Below are 14,659 nucleotides of genomic sequence, written 5' to 3'. Positions count from 1 at the left end.
TCTTCTATTCATTTAGTGGAATGGAAAGTATTACAACAATTTTTAACATCTGCCTTCTTAGGGACTCTGAAAGACTTCAGTTAATTAGTTCAATTAAGTGATCTATTTTTGCTGCTGGAGAGTGGCTCTGAGGGCTAAGAATGAGAAGAGACAATTCCTTAATTCCACTTAATTATAACGTTTATTTCTCACATTTTCCTTTATAACAGCATAATGTTAGATTTTGCTTTTGGATCCAATCAAAGCTTATTATCTCCATCTTGCTGTAATAAAGTTATTATACGCTTCCTTGATATTTCCTTCTCTAGTTCTTGTTTTATAAACATTTTTGCAAAGTATTTTTTGCCATTTTTATTCTTCTCCAATGATTTTGAAATTACATATTCTCATTTCAATTCTGATCCCTCAAAAAATTGTGTGACATAATAAATGAATTTTTTTAAGGTACTAAGTAATGGGATAATTTTTGGGGGGGTAACATGTTACCTATATATAAAAACACAGATGCACTGTCTTTGATACTGTGCATTAATTTGTACCAAAAATAAAAATCATCCCAGTGAAAAAGAAAAATACTACCCCTCTGAACATAAATATACTACCTAGAATTTTTGCTGATATAATCAGAGATTTTTTTCATCCAAATTATTATTCTTACATATTAATGTGTTTTCTTTCAGTTTTTTGAAGTAACATCTGAATGCTTTTATAGCCATGTTAAGGATTATTATTGAGAAAATTTTATTATTCTTTATCATCTCTACTTGTTTTATGATATTCCTTTTATTTTGATTATTTTCTTGATTTGAAGCATTGCCTTGGAGCCATTAATTATTTGATCAAAATCTCTTCTCTTTAAACTCTGTGGTTGTTAATCCATTGTCTTACCATATTTTAAATATCCTGCCCCCTTCCCCAGTGGTGATAATTTTAGGATTTATCTGATATACTTTAATATCTAAAATTTCATTGGAATATGTCTTTGTTGTAGTTTCTTATTTTTTAATTATTCATTAATTATTTCCATAGGAAGTTTTGAAATTTACTTTAGATCAAGAAAATTGTATCCTATCATTTCAATTTGGTAGATATTAAAACATTTCCAATAGGAGTGCAGTGTGCCCTATTCATAGAGTAGGCCCATATTACATCTCACAGGAATCCAGGCTCAGCTTGACACCTTCTCCCTTCTTGGGCATCATGGTTTACTGGTTCACTTCTTGCACCACAGCTTCTGGAACAAGACCATTGTCCCTCTCTACTTTCAAAAGGATGCCCTGGGCTGCTACATGGTACAAGAGGAGGCATCTCTTTACTTTGGCTAATGTCTGCCTGAAAGATCTGATTGTTACCTTGGAGAAATTGTGTTCTGAAAGATGTGGTGGAATACAAAGTCTTTCAAAGCTATGGAGTTTCCCTCAGGGAGTAACCAATTAATTCCTTGGTGTGATGCCTTGACAAGGATCCATGTCAGTGTTCCATTAGACTGGTATGATGCTGCCAAGTTTGTTATGAGATGGCTCTGAAGGCATGCAAATAGTGGCAGTGAGCTTCCAACTCTTTTCTAGCCGTGCAACGCTCATCTCAGCAAACTTCACAACCTAAAGGAAAGTTCTTCATGGCAATCAAGGATCTTCTAGCAGTAGGAAAACAAAAGAATACTGAGAATTCACATGATGTCGCTCTCTTGTTTACTTTGAAAGCACTTTGGAATCTTGAAGATGAATCTCTAGCTGCCTGCAAGCAATTTATTGAAAACTGAGGACTGGCACTCTTCATTCAAGGCTTGGAGAACAACATAGCTGAAGTCAGAGAACTCTCTTCCAAGCTAGTGACTGAAGATGTAGTGAAGCATATCAGCAGTTTGCTTCACAGCAAAGAAGTGGAAGTCAGTTGTTTTGCTGCAGGCCTCATATACCATCTGATATCTGATTAACAGCCTTGAATATTCCATGATCTTCATAGGAGTGCTCTTTTCCAGGATCTGCATGGAAACATCCAGAAATGGCCAAGTTCAAGGTGTAATATGACAGCATTTGTGACCTACAGATACTTCTTGGTACTGATGCTGAAAACTCAGCTTCTGTGCACCAGTGCCAAATTGAATCTCAGAGACAGATTTTTGTGTGAAATAGAAAAGAATAGTTTTATTGCTTTGCCGGGCAAAGGGGGACACAGTTGGCTCATGCCCTAGAAACTGTGTCCCAACCAGGGGGGATTTGGTGAGGAGGTTTATAGCAATGGTTCAAGGGCGGGGTTGCTGATAAGGATCAGGGTATGTGTAGAGCCTGCATTGCTTTAATCTGGCCACAGGTGGTCTCCTGATGAGCTTCTATGGTTCTCAAGGTTATCAAACTGTGACCTTCTCTCTGGAATGAAGAATGCTTCATCAAGTAGTAACATCTCCCAGTTGTTGGGAGTTTGAGTTCTGCAGAAGAGCTCAAAGATATTTTTATGTGTACTCGAGTCAGAACCAGGATCCTGCCCCAAGGCTGCGCTATTGTTTCTTGACTGCTCCTCCCTTGTCTCTGTATCCCCTCCCTTCCCTGATTAGCAACCTTTTGAACCTACCCTTTGGAACTCAGGGAAGGTCATGGAAGCTGAAGCCTAGCCCCAAGAAATGGGGAATACAGAAAGGCTTCCATGCCCAGGAGCCCCACAGGGTCCTGCTCAGTTTCAGTACTACTCTGGTCACTGTGGGCTATGTATCATGTCTGCTGTAAAACCCCAGCAAATACTGCAGCTATTGTGTGGCATCTAGGAACACAGTGAGGCAAACCCCAAAGCACAGGGGATCGCAGCCTTCATTCTGGATGACTTCAGAATTTATTTCAGCAATTTTCAGAAATACCCCTCTGTGTTGAATGATCTTATTAACCTAAGGGACTCCACAGATATATAACATATATAATACATATAGAGACAGCTTCAACAAAATATATGATGTATAAACATTACACACAGATATGTGTATGTGGTGTATATATATATATAATATTTTTTACTTTATAATTTTGGTTGTAAATGGTGGTACATTTATTTTAAAAATGATTTTATTAGTTATTTGTTGTTGCTTAACAAATTACCCCACAACTTAGAACTTAAAAGCAAAAACATATATTATCCCACATAGTTTCTGAGGGGTCAGAAGCCTGATATGGTATAACTGAGTCAAGTCAGATGATTCTGTCTCAGGATCTTTCAGGAGGTAGCTTTTACCTTGTTCAAGAGGGAGTCAATAATTTCAGCCCACAGTCAAGGTCGTGCACACCAGGACATGGTATCATTGGGAGACATCTTGGAGGCTGGTTACTACAATTTCACACTTTAAACTCAAACTCAAAGTACAGTAAATCCCTCCTAATTACTGTTTACTAAAAATATTTAATGAATATATTTGGTTTGTCACCAGAAGAAAAAAGAAAACTATAGGCAATGAAGTCTATTAGAAAGTGCCTGGGTAGCAACCTGGGTTCCGCTGCTTCTTCTTCCATTAGTAATTAACTGTGAAACTTTCAAAAAATTACCTGTTTGCGACACGGATTCCTCATCCATTTATTTATTCAACAAATATAAACTAAACACTTATGCATTACTCCAGATGTTGGGATACATTAGTATAAATATTCCTGCTCTTATGGAGATTACCTTCTAGTTGACTTCCAAATCAATATGCAGCTGTAAAAATCAGGTTAGAGATCTGTTTTTATAAAGACAAGTGAAAGTCTATAGAAAAAGTTCCAAAGGCCTGGGTTTAAAGCCAGGAAGTAGGACACAGATAATTCCCAAATTGCAAAGTATAGAGCTAAAGGCAATCACAAAATCAAAATGTTTGGACTTCATTTAAATGGAATAACATTAGGGAAGAAGCTGAACATAGGGCAACCACCAGAGCAAAGGGGTTCAGGATTTGAAAATAGTAGAGCTTGAAGCAACTCCCCAAGTCTTTACTGAGTAGTCATATGTAATTTTTATTGGGGAATTTAAATTAAGCTCTGTGTGGGAAGGGAGCTGTTAAAGAAGCAATTCTAGCTTGATCAACGTACTAAGACTATGCTCCTGTTAATTGTACAGCAATATATATCCCAGGATACATGGCAGGAGACACTAAGATAATGCTGTGTAATCACAGGGTTTTAGAAAATGTATCTTCTCACTGAGGCCAACACTTTTCCATATAATATTTCTGTACTGATTAACTGGGGGGCGTTCACTAGGAATGAATCTTACTGGACCTCATATAAAGATGGCAATATTATGAAAGTTGAAGCAAATAAGGCAGGAACACTCCCCCAGTGTACAGGGATTTCTAGCATATTTTATGAATTTCTTTCATAGAGTGTTTTGTTACTGAACCAAACTTAGGTCTGCTTGTCCACTGGCAGTAAAGCCAGTCTGCTGACACCAGGTTGTGATGAAGGAAAGAGCAGTGTTTACTGTAAGGGGCCAGGTAAGGTCAGGGCAGCTAATGCTCAAAAAACACAAACTTCCCAGTGGTTTTCAGGAAAGCATTTTTAAAGGCAAGGTGAGTGAGGGGAGTTGCAGGGTATGTAATCAGCTGGTGCACAATTCTCTAATTGTTTGATGGTGAGTGTCATAGCTAGCGGTTAACATTATCAATCCTCAAGCTCCAATAGGCCTGGGGGCTATGTGCTCATGGTCCTCAAAGTCGTTAACTTCTTCCATTTGGTGGGGGTTTTAGCATCTGTAAAACAACTCAGGAAATGTGTATCAGGTACTGTTACCTAAGTACTGCAGAGAGGAACTAAAGATTCTGTGACCACTATATGGCTGATTTACTGTTTAGATTGTTACCAGTTCTCCTGAGCCGACTGCTACTTTTGTCACTACAGTGTTCACATGCTTTCAATCGTTAATTCTTGAGCCAGGCTTGTGTGACTCAGGGGAGGCCTGGGAGACTACAGGTTTCTACAAACAAAAGGCAGGCAGAGGACATGGGGGGAGGAAAGGCCCCACAGGGTCCTGCTTAGTTACATTTTGTTGATCTTTTTTTGTTTGTTTGTTTGAAGGGGGAGGGGAAGATTTAAAGAACTCCTAGATTTTATTGCATAGTCAGTATGTGCAGGAATCCTTGTGAGTATGTGTAGGGGGAGGGGCTCATATTTGTGTGAAAAGGAGTGTTCTGAGCAGAGTAATATGTATGTTCTCAGCTGAGGGTGTCTTTAATTTCTCAGTTAAATACTTCATTTAAACATCAAAAAATGGCAAGCAGAAGTTGGAAAGGCTTCTGGAGGTTTAGTACAAGAGCACTCTAAATTCATCTTTACTGCTGGTTGAACAGAAAGAATTCAGGAGAACAGGAATCTGGAGGGTGGTGCAGAAGGATCCAGGGGTTTGCCTTTCTGGGAATATCCTGCCATCTATACAGCCTGTAATCAAATAAGGCACAGCTAGTGAACAGGGCTCAGGCACTGGGAGCCTAAGTATTGCAATATCATTGTGAAATACAACAAAAGCATAGGGTCACACTGGGTCCCTAGAGATCAGGGATTGCTTTGAGGGTATAGTGGAACTATTCGCAGAGTTGCTGAACTACAATGGATATCACTTCTCTTGATCTCAAAAGCTAGATAGAAATTTTAGCATAGATTCTCATAAGATGGGATTAGATTATTGCAGTATCCAAACCAAGAGGGGAAACACAGAAATAGGAAAGCATAATAAGATAAAGAACCAAAGACTGGGGCCTTGAGAGATTTCCATAGCTCTTGGGGATATACAGATACCTTGTCAAGAGCATTAAGACAGCTTAGGTATACGGTCTTTAGGTAATAGGAGCCATAAAAAATACTCTTTTATTGTCGTTGTTTTTAAATTGCTGTCTCATTATATGTAGACAAACACTTTTTTGGAATTTTTTCTAGTTATATAAATATTCCTTGAAGGAATTTCCTAATACTACATATGTGTTCGTTATAAATGAGAATTAAATAGGTTAACATACGTGGTTGTATTACTTTGAAATGTTTAGGACAAAAATGAAATAAATTGGGATTAAAATATAAATATCGATGGACTTCCCTGGTGGTGCAGTGGTTAAGAACCTTCCTGCCAATGCAGGGGACACAGGTTCAATCCCTGGTCCAGGAAGATCCCACATGCCGTGGAGCAACTAAGCCCATGCACCATAACTACTGAGCCTGCACTCTAGAGCCCATGAGCCACAACTACTGAGCCCGCGTGCCTACAGCCCGTGCTCCGCAACAAGATAAACCACCGCAATGAGGAGCCTGTGCCCCACAACAAAGAGTAGCACCTGCTCGCTGCAACTAGAGAAAGCCTGCATACAGCAATGAAGATCCAATGCAGCCAAAAATAAATAAATATTTTTTTTAAATTGCCATCTCTCAAACCACTAAAAAAAAAAAGTTAAAAAAATACAAATATTGAAAAATATAAATATTGATACTTGATTTAATACTTGTATTATGAATTAAAGAAAAAAGAATTCCTAAGAATTAGCGTTGATATTTAGAATTTTTGCAATATGATATCAGTAAGTTGAATAAAGAAGGAAAAGAAATTTTGAAAGTGCTGACCCACTGATTTAAAAGAATGTGTGGCAGAAGTAGAAATAAACAAGGAAGTAGCTATTCCTAATGTTTCTGTTATCTTCTACTCAGTAAGTACTCCCAAATGTCCATTTTTTTTTTCCATTCTCTCTTCTGTGCTTCTTATTCTCTTTTAATTAACTATTTGCCATCTGCTTTGGGGATTCGCATTGACGTAGGTACCTGAAATCCAGTGTCTCAACTGCACTCAAACATTTCTATTTCTTTGTGAACATCCAGAATGGATGTTTGTTTCTTTAAGGAGTAAGAATTTTGCAGTGTTTGCAGTGCGTGATCCTGCTGTAATATGTCTTGATTGTGATATTGTTTATGAGAGGATATATTGCAGAGGGGTCTCTGAAGTTTGATAGCCCAGGTTCGCTTGAAGTTCACCACTTTCTTCACATACCAGAGGTCCTTGTTTGCTGATATATTTTCTAATTTCTCAAGTAATAATGTATGTGTCAAGAGAACAAAACAAGTCAAAATAAAATCATAGAAATGAAAATAGTGACTCATACATGTTAGGCATTCAGCAAAATATTTAATTAAAGAAATGAATGAATGGAACTAAACCCTTTGTAAACTGATAATGAGATATATTCAATGGAAAGTGTCACTTTTCCTCAAAAAGTTAAAAAAGAAAGTATCAGATTTCTTCCCCTTAATATTTTCAGTTGTAAAATAGCATAAGTAACCTAGTAGAGACTAATGTATCGCACATTTGACAACTGTCAGAATTTTGACCTCTTTAGGGGTCATATGATCCTAATCAGCCTAATCTAGATTATAAATGTTAAAAGCTGGTATTTCAATGAAATGAACATAGTCTGAAGCCATTCTAGAACAGAAAGTGTGCTGTTCATTTTATTTTCCCAAATGATTATGTTATCACAATATGATTTACTAAAAAATCCTTTTCTCTCCCTGCTGATTTGAAATCTAAATATCAAGAAAAATTTCATATATATGTCTATAACTTTCTGGCTCACAATTCTTTTCCATTGCTTGCCCTACTAGTCTCTATGCCAGAACTATAACATTGTAATTACTATATCTTTGTCATATTTTAGTACGTTGGGGAACAAGTTTCTTTTGATTTCACTTTTTTGTAAAAAATTATTCTATTCAAAGTTTTATTCTTCCTGCTGAATATAAAACTATTTTAAAGTTTCATTAAATAAGTACTTATATTAGAATTGTATTTATTTATATTTTATATTAATTTGCATAGAATTAACATCTTACTAATTTTGGGTTTCCTGTTAGGGAGTCAGTCAGGTCCTATTTTGTGTCTCTAAAAAAATTTGTGTAGCTTCCTTTATATTGGTGATTCTAACTACTTGTTTGTTTTTATGATATTGTTCATCACAATTGTTTTTATGAATTAGGTCTTGCTTTGTATTGCATTTTTTTCAGGATAATTTAGATATCTAGGGAAACTATACTTTTCATATATTTGTTTTATAACTACCCATTTTACTTTCATGTTAGATAGCATAATTGTTTTCAGTGGATTCTCCCCAGGTTTCAAGTAGATAGTCATGTCATCTTCAAATCATAAATGTTTTTGCCATTTCTTTTTTTAAATTATAGGTCTTATTTCCTCTTCATGATTTATTATATTGTATATAAAATCCATAGTTATGAATTGCAGTGATGATAGTGAACATATTTAAATGGAATGCTGTGTTTCACTGAGAGGTTTTGATTTTAAATAATTACTCTGAAATAAATTAAGACTTTTCAGATCATGTATTTTTGAATTTACCTTATTAACATGGAATGTTACATTAATAGAATTCTTCATATTGCTGAACCATCCTTTGATATCTTTTTTTATATGGCTCCTCTTCACGTAATAGACAATATAGCCTCCCTCACTTTTTCAAGATTTACCACCTTTATCATGAGTATTTGAGTTAAAAAAGTCCATGTTTTATTTCCACTCAGAAGTTGGTCCATACTCTAGTATATTTCATTGTTTTCTGGCTCCTAAGCAGTATTCTTAACTTCTGTGGCTGCTCTTTTCTCTTCTTCCTATGAGAGTTCGAGCAAGAAATACAGATTTTATTTTCATTTACTCAAAACATTGCCAACAAAAGTTGTTGTGCATAACACTCTCTAAAAGATTTCAAATTCACAATCAGAATTTTCTTTATTTTCAGAAACGATCTGCCATAGTCAATTTTTCGATGATTATATGTCTCCTTAGACTGTTTACTTTCATTTCTGTGACCTCTATTTCCTACTATTATCTTTTTCATAATTCAAATCACAGTTTGCCATACAGATAGTGCTATGTAGTAGGCATATTTTGCTAATAATTATATGTTGGCTTTAAAAAATATGAATTCACAAATAAAATTAGAAGATCACTTTTGTTTTTTAACTCTAAAATGTTTGTCAGGTTAATTCTGGCTTCATAAAACATTTTTGGAAAATTTTACATTATCCTCTATAAGCTTGAAGGTTTTATATTAAATTTTCTTTCTTACACGTTCAGTGGAATTAATCCTTCAAGCTACAGGATATGGCATCTTTTTGGTTAGTATTCCTTAGCAAAATTCTGTAATTATTGTAATTTAATTCACATCTGGCCCTTATTCCGTTTTAGTTTTTCCCAAATATTTTTCTCTTCAAGTTTGGTTGGTATCCTTCTAGGAGCTTTACCTATCTTTCTTTCTTCCTCTCTCTCTCTCTCTCTCTCTCTATCTCTATCATTTGTTTATTTTCCTGTTATATAGTTTGTCTTTCAAGTTAGATTGGACAGTTCTATTTGAATCACCTCCAGTGTTTACCATTCGTTATTTTATTATACAACTTTGTGTATACATGGGTAGTTTATACTTTTCAATTGAGCATGTTATTCATGCATCACTCATATAACATGTATCATTCATGTTGCATCTTCACATTATTTGATGTATATTCGTACATAAATTAATAGATAAGCATATATCATTGATAAACAAAATACATGCATTTATAATAAATACATATTTATTTTTGTATAACAATATATGAAACAATTTATATTAAACTACACACACACACACACACACACACAGCATTATCTTGGCCTCCCCTACAATCTTACCGATGTCAATCACAGTGACGTTAATTTTGAGAGACCACTTTTGCATATTTCTAGTGATAACACAAATTTTATGATATGTGTAAATACTTTTAATAATAGTATTGGAATATCAATTATATTTAAGGGAGATTAGGGAAATTAGCTATGCTCAAGTATCTTTCTATTCATAGTTAGTTTCTTTTCTTCTCTTTTCTTTTTTTTGGCTGTGCTGCGTGGCTTGTGGGATCTTAGATCCCCAACCAGGAGACCAAGACCAGGGATTGAACCCAGGCCCTTGGCAGCGAAAGTACAGAGTCCTAACCAGTGGACTGCCAGGGAATTCCCCTCAAGTTTCTTTTTAACAATATGAATTTTGGCACTGCCTTTTAGTTTACCCACCATGTATCAAGTCTTAACTTACTCTTTATGTAACAATAAATGTATGCTGCTTTGAGATGTGAACTCTTTGATGTTTACAAATGGATGACTATCTACTGTAACTACAGTTGAGTGTCCGGTATGAATAGTGTCTTGAGTTTCCCTGGAGATTATCAATATTTGATTTCTTATTAACTTAAACATGGAATGTAGTATGTGCTTATGTATTGGGTATTCAGTGTATGTATAACTGAGAGTAGGATTTGTACCACTTTGCATACAGAAAAGCATTTTCTCAGCTACATAGTGATACAGTACGGGGAAGACGTTAAAAAAACCTTGCAGGCACAAATTATTGGAACCTGTTTGGTCAGCAAAGATGTTATGCAGTCTCATGAAAACAAACTCTGCTGAAAAATGTCTTGTGCTTTCCTGTTTTAGAGTTACCTGAAAACATGACATAGCCAAAATTGCATTAACTATGGATAGAGTCCTGTTTTGAAATGTAATTGGAAATTTGGCTGGAAGTTTTTTACAAGAGTATTTATAATAAATAGAGTCTAAAATTATACCATCCATAAAGGTTTGGTCAGAGAAATTGTTATATTGATTTTATGATGCCTTCAACAAATTAAACTTGTTTTCCTAATGCATGTACTGTTTAGAAAAATATTCATATATATCCTTATTAAATGTTTGTTGCTAGATTAATTCCACCATAATTCTCTTGTTTTATTAATAATTAGCTTCAAATGATATTTTTTTCAAAATATTTTGAAAGCTACTCCAATATCTTGGTTTAAATAAGTAATAGGGACATATGAAAGGACTTACTTAGTCAACCTTAACTCTTGCCTTTGTGCCAGCCTCTGGGTTAAGAGAAACTTTTGGAGGCATTGAAAGGCCAAATAAAGGAATAGTCATGAGCATTTGGCTTAAAAAATAAGGGAAAAACTTGTGCTAGATGAGCTGCCTCAATATCTGCAGAATATGCTGCTGTGTCAGGCAAATGAGTCAAAAGACATTTGACTGAATACTTAAAGTACAAAAAGAATTAGAAGGTAGGCAGCGTAGATTCTAGTTCCTGCCCTGGCCTCATTACTTACTAATGAGATTTTACCTATAAAATGAGATTTATGCTATCCTTTCTATCAGATAGCGAGATTATCATATGTGGGATGATATATGTGAAAGTGCTTTGTAATACTAGCTAAATAATATATACTGTCATTAATGAATTTTGCCTCGTTTGATATGTCAGCTACCTTTATATATGACCTCATTTAATCCTTACACCAACACTATGGTGATTATATTTTTATTAGTATTTTGATACTGAGGAAAATGAAGCTTAAAAGTGGTTAAGTAACCGGCCCAGGTTTACACAGCAGAGATAGTAGAGCTGGAGTTTGATATGCAGATACGTCCATTATGCCAGACTGTTTCCAACATAAAGCTATTAAGAATCATTTTAATTAATGGTAAATAGGTAAAGTAGACTTAATGTATATCTAAATTTTATTCTAGATCCAGTATTCTGTGCTTCTAACTAGTGTATTTCTTAGTATACCTGTCAGAAGATTTTTGAACCTCATGTAAATTTATAAGAACTTATAAATGCCTAGTACTGTTCTGGGAACATTCCTGTCATAATCTAAAATAGAGATAAAAGCATAAAAGGATAACCAGGAAAAGAAGGAGAGAGAAGAAGGATTGCTCTGAGAACTTGTAAAAAATGGTATTAGCTTAGACAGCAGTGTCAGGAATTAACAGTAATGTCTAAAGAGAAATGTTTTCAAGCAACATATGAGTTAATTAAAAGGAAAGTATTCCAAATGTTTGTGATTCCCTATTGAACAGTCTCTGAAAGTAAAGCATCAGAAACACACTGCATATTAACACTATGATTAACACCTTATTGAATTTAACAAGGTTTGCTATGATAAGGATAAGAATACTGCTTTACACTTCATAGGACTTTACAATTTTACTTATCATTTATAAGAATCTGATCTCATTAAATTTATCCTCAAGTTTTACCTGGAGCCTAGTTATGATGACTGAAATCTGACTAAGGCTGAAGGGAAAGCATCTTATGTCTATTGAACAATCACTACATACTAGGCACCCTCTATTCCACACACCTCATCTCATTTAAGATTCACGGCGGCCCCAAATGCAGATTTTATCATAACATTCCACTATTGCTGATGAGGCTCAAGAGCTTTAAGAGGATACAAAATAAAAAACTAATATGTTTCTGAACCAGTACTTGAATCTTCTAAATCTATTATTTATCTTAAAATATTTACTTATTCAGGAAAGGTTGTCATGGACTATCTACCTCATCCCCACCAAAAGCATATTATAAAACCATTATCAAGTGAGTAAAATGAAAATACAACTTAAACTGGAGTTACATAAAGCTTAAATTACCGCAGCTTCTTGTGCCTCTTCCATGGTGTTAATAAGCACAGTAAATTTCTGGTATTTCACTTTCAGAGATTCATTGGAAAATTGCATTCTGTTGGAATTCCATCCGTTTACTTAACTCATATGCTTCCTGAAAATTTTTTTGTCTGGTCATTTATTACTCGGTCTTAAAGTCTTATCCTCAGCTAATACATACTGAAGATGATGACGAGGTTGATGAAGATGACGATGATAGGAATGATAACGATGACAGAAGTCTTACTATGTACCAGACACGAGGAAATTTTGTACTTCAAGAGGGAAAAAACACATACTTGGTCTCACAATTATACTCTGTTTTGCTGGTAAAAGTAGGTTTGAAGTTGAATGCCTGTGTTGTTTTATACTCATATGTTAAATGATGGTGTTTAATTAGTTTCCCAAATTTATTTTCCTGCTGATGTTTAGTTGAGGGACCAAAACTCAAGAACCAAGTCTAGAGAAAGATGGCAATGTAATCCTTTTTTCTTTTCTTTTTTTTTTTTTAGTCTTCAGGCGGAGATATACTATTTCATTTTATTGCACTGGAGCTCTTTCCTAACTTTATTTAATTGCACCCAAGTTCTCTCAGGATATAATAAAAGTAGGAAATTTAAATTTTAAGTTTAACCTTTTATTAAAAATGTCTTCATTTCATTTAAAAAAAAATCATGGTCATCTTGTGATTGAGAAGTTCCTAAAAATGTCTGAGAGACTGGTGCTTCAGTCCCACAAGATGTCCACTTGAATGAGAGCCCAGAAAACCTTCTGTGTGTGCATGTGTGCATGTTGTGGGGGGGTGGTTGGTGGAGAGAACATCCTCAGGAAAGGAAGAATCCAAGTCTTAGGTACAGTCCAAGTTTACTGAAGAAGGACTAGAAGAGAGGAGAAGATCTGAATTACGGAAAAGGTCTTTCACTTGTTCCTTTACCCGTATGTCTCCATGAAGTAGCCTGAAAGTGTGAACTTTCCATGAAGTGAAATTGAAAACTCTCTTTCACTCTGTGAATGCAGCTGTATATTCATGTAACATTTGGCTGCAAGTAGTCAACAGCCAGCTTAATCACAAAGGGTTTAACAATGGAATAATGCATGGTCAGGAAACACAGCTAAACCCCATGAGGGATTGAAACCAGGAATTTGCATGTGAAGAACTAAGTTTATTATATTATTCTTCTCAGTGAAGCCTTGTTTATCTCTTGCATTTCTCTGAGTGTTGGTTTCATTCTTTTTACTCCTATAGTTTATTTACTTTAAGAATATTATTGTACATAATTTTGTGCATATTATTAAAAGCCAGCCTCAGCCCAAACTTTCCATAATTTTATACCTGTCCTTTAAATGAGAGGTTCCCCTGACCGGTCTATATGACCAAACTCTGCCCCATAATTCTCTATCCCCTTATCTTCCTTTGTCTTAATGATCATATAGCTACCTCACATATTACATATTCATTTTATTTAAAAAATTTTCTCTCACCCTCACCAGACTAGAAGCCCCTGGGGAGCACATACATTATCTGTTTTGCTTCCCAGAGTCTAATATAATGCCTGTCAAGAAGTAAATATACAGTACATGTATGTTCAGTGAATGCCGGACAAATCTCAAAGTCCAATCACAAACGTGAAAATAACTGACCTGTAAACTAACTAAATAGACACATAATAGGTGAGTTCATGTGTGAGAGAGAGAGCATATAAAAGGCTCCCAAATACAGACTGCCTGGAAGTAAGTATTGCTAACAGGGGAACAGCCCGGCTGGCTGTCCTCCTTTTCCTTTCAGACTCAAAAAGATCATTACCAAGACCGTAATCAGCCTCTTCTCAGTAAATTAAGAGTCTACTGTCACTCCACTTCTTGGGAGAATATCCAGGGGAAGTGAGGGAGTGCTCAGCCAAGCCAAACCTTGCCCCAGTGATTTCTTTCCATATATTGAGTTGGCCAAAAAGTTCGTTCGGGTTTTTCCGTAAGATGTAACCACTATCATTTAATATATGAGTATAAAATGACACAGACATTCAACTTCAAACCTACTTTTACCAACAAAACAGATTATCATTGTGAGACAAGGTGTGTCTGTTTTGTCCCTCTTGAAATAAAAATCTCCTCGTGTCTGGTACATAGTAAGATGTTTTTACCCACTTTCTCCTTTTTTGAAATCATTTCAGATATTAAACTA

General features: G+C 35.3%; 1 pseudogene; it reads left to right on the top strand.

Annotated features, from left to right (window-relative positions):
* The first annotated feature begins 955 nt into the window (after positions 1-955).
* Positions 956-14,258, top strand: LOC149749007 (protein zyg-11 homolog A pseudogene; annotated as a pseudogene).
* The last annotated feature ends 401 nt before the right edge of the window (positions 14,259-14,659 follow it).

Source organism: Delphinapterus leucas, chromosome 6, assembly GCF_059928025.1.
Source record: "Delphinapterus leucas isolate spDelLeu-1000000601 "Yukka" chromosome 6, BTC_Dleu_Yukka2, whole genome shotgun sequence".
Taxonomy (NCBI): Eukaryota; Metazoa; Chordata; class Mammalia; order Artiodactyla; family Monodontidae; genus Delphinapterus; species Delphinapterus leucas.
The sequence above is the reverse complement of the archived record's forward strand: the minus strand, read 5'-3'. Positions and strand labels throughout refer to the sequence as shown.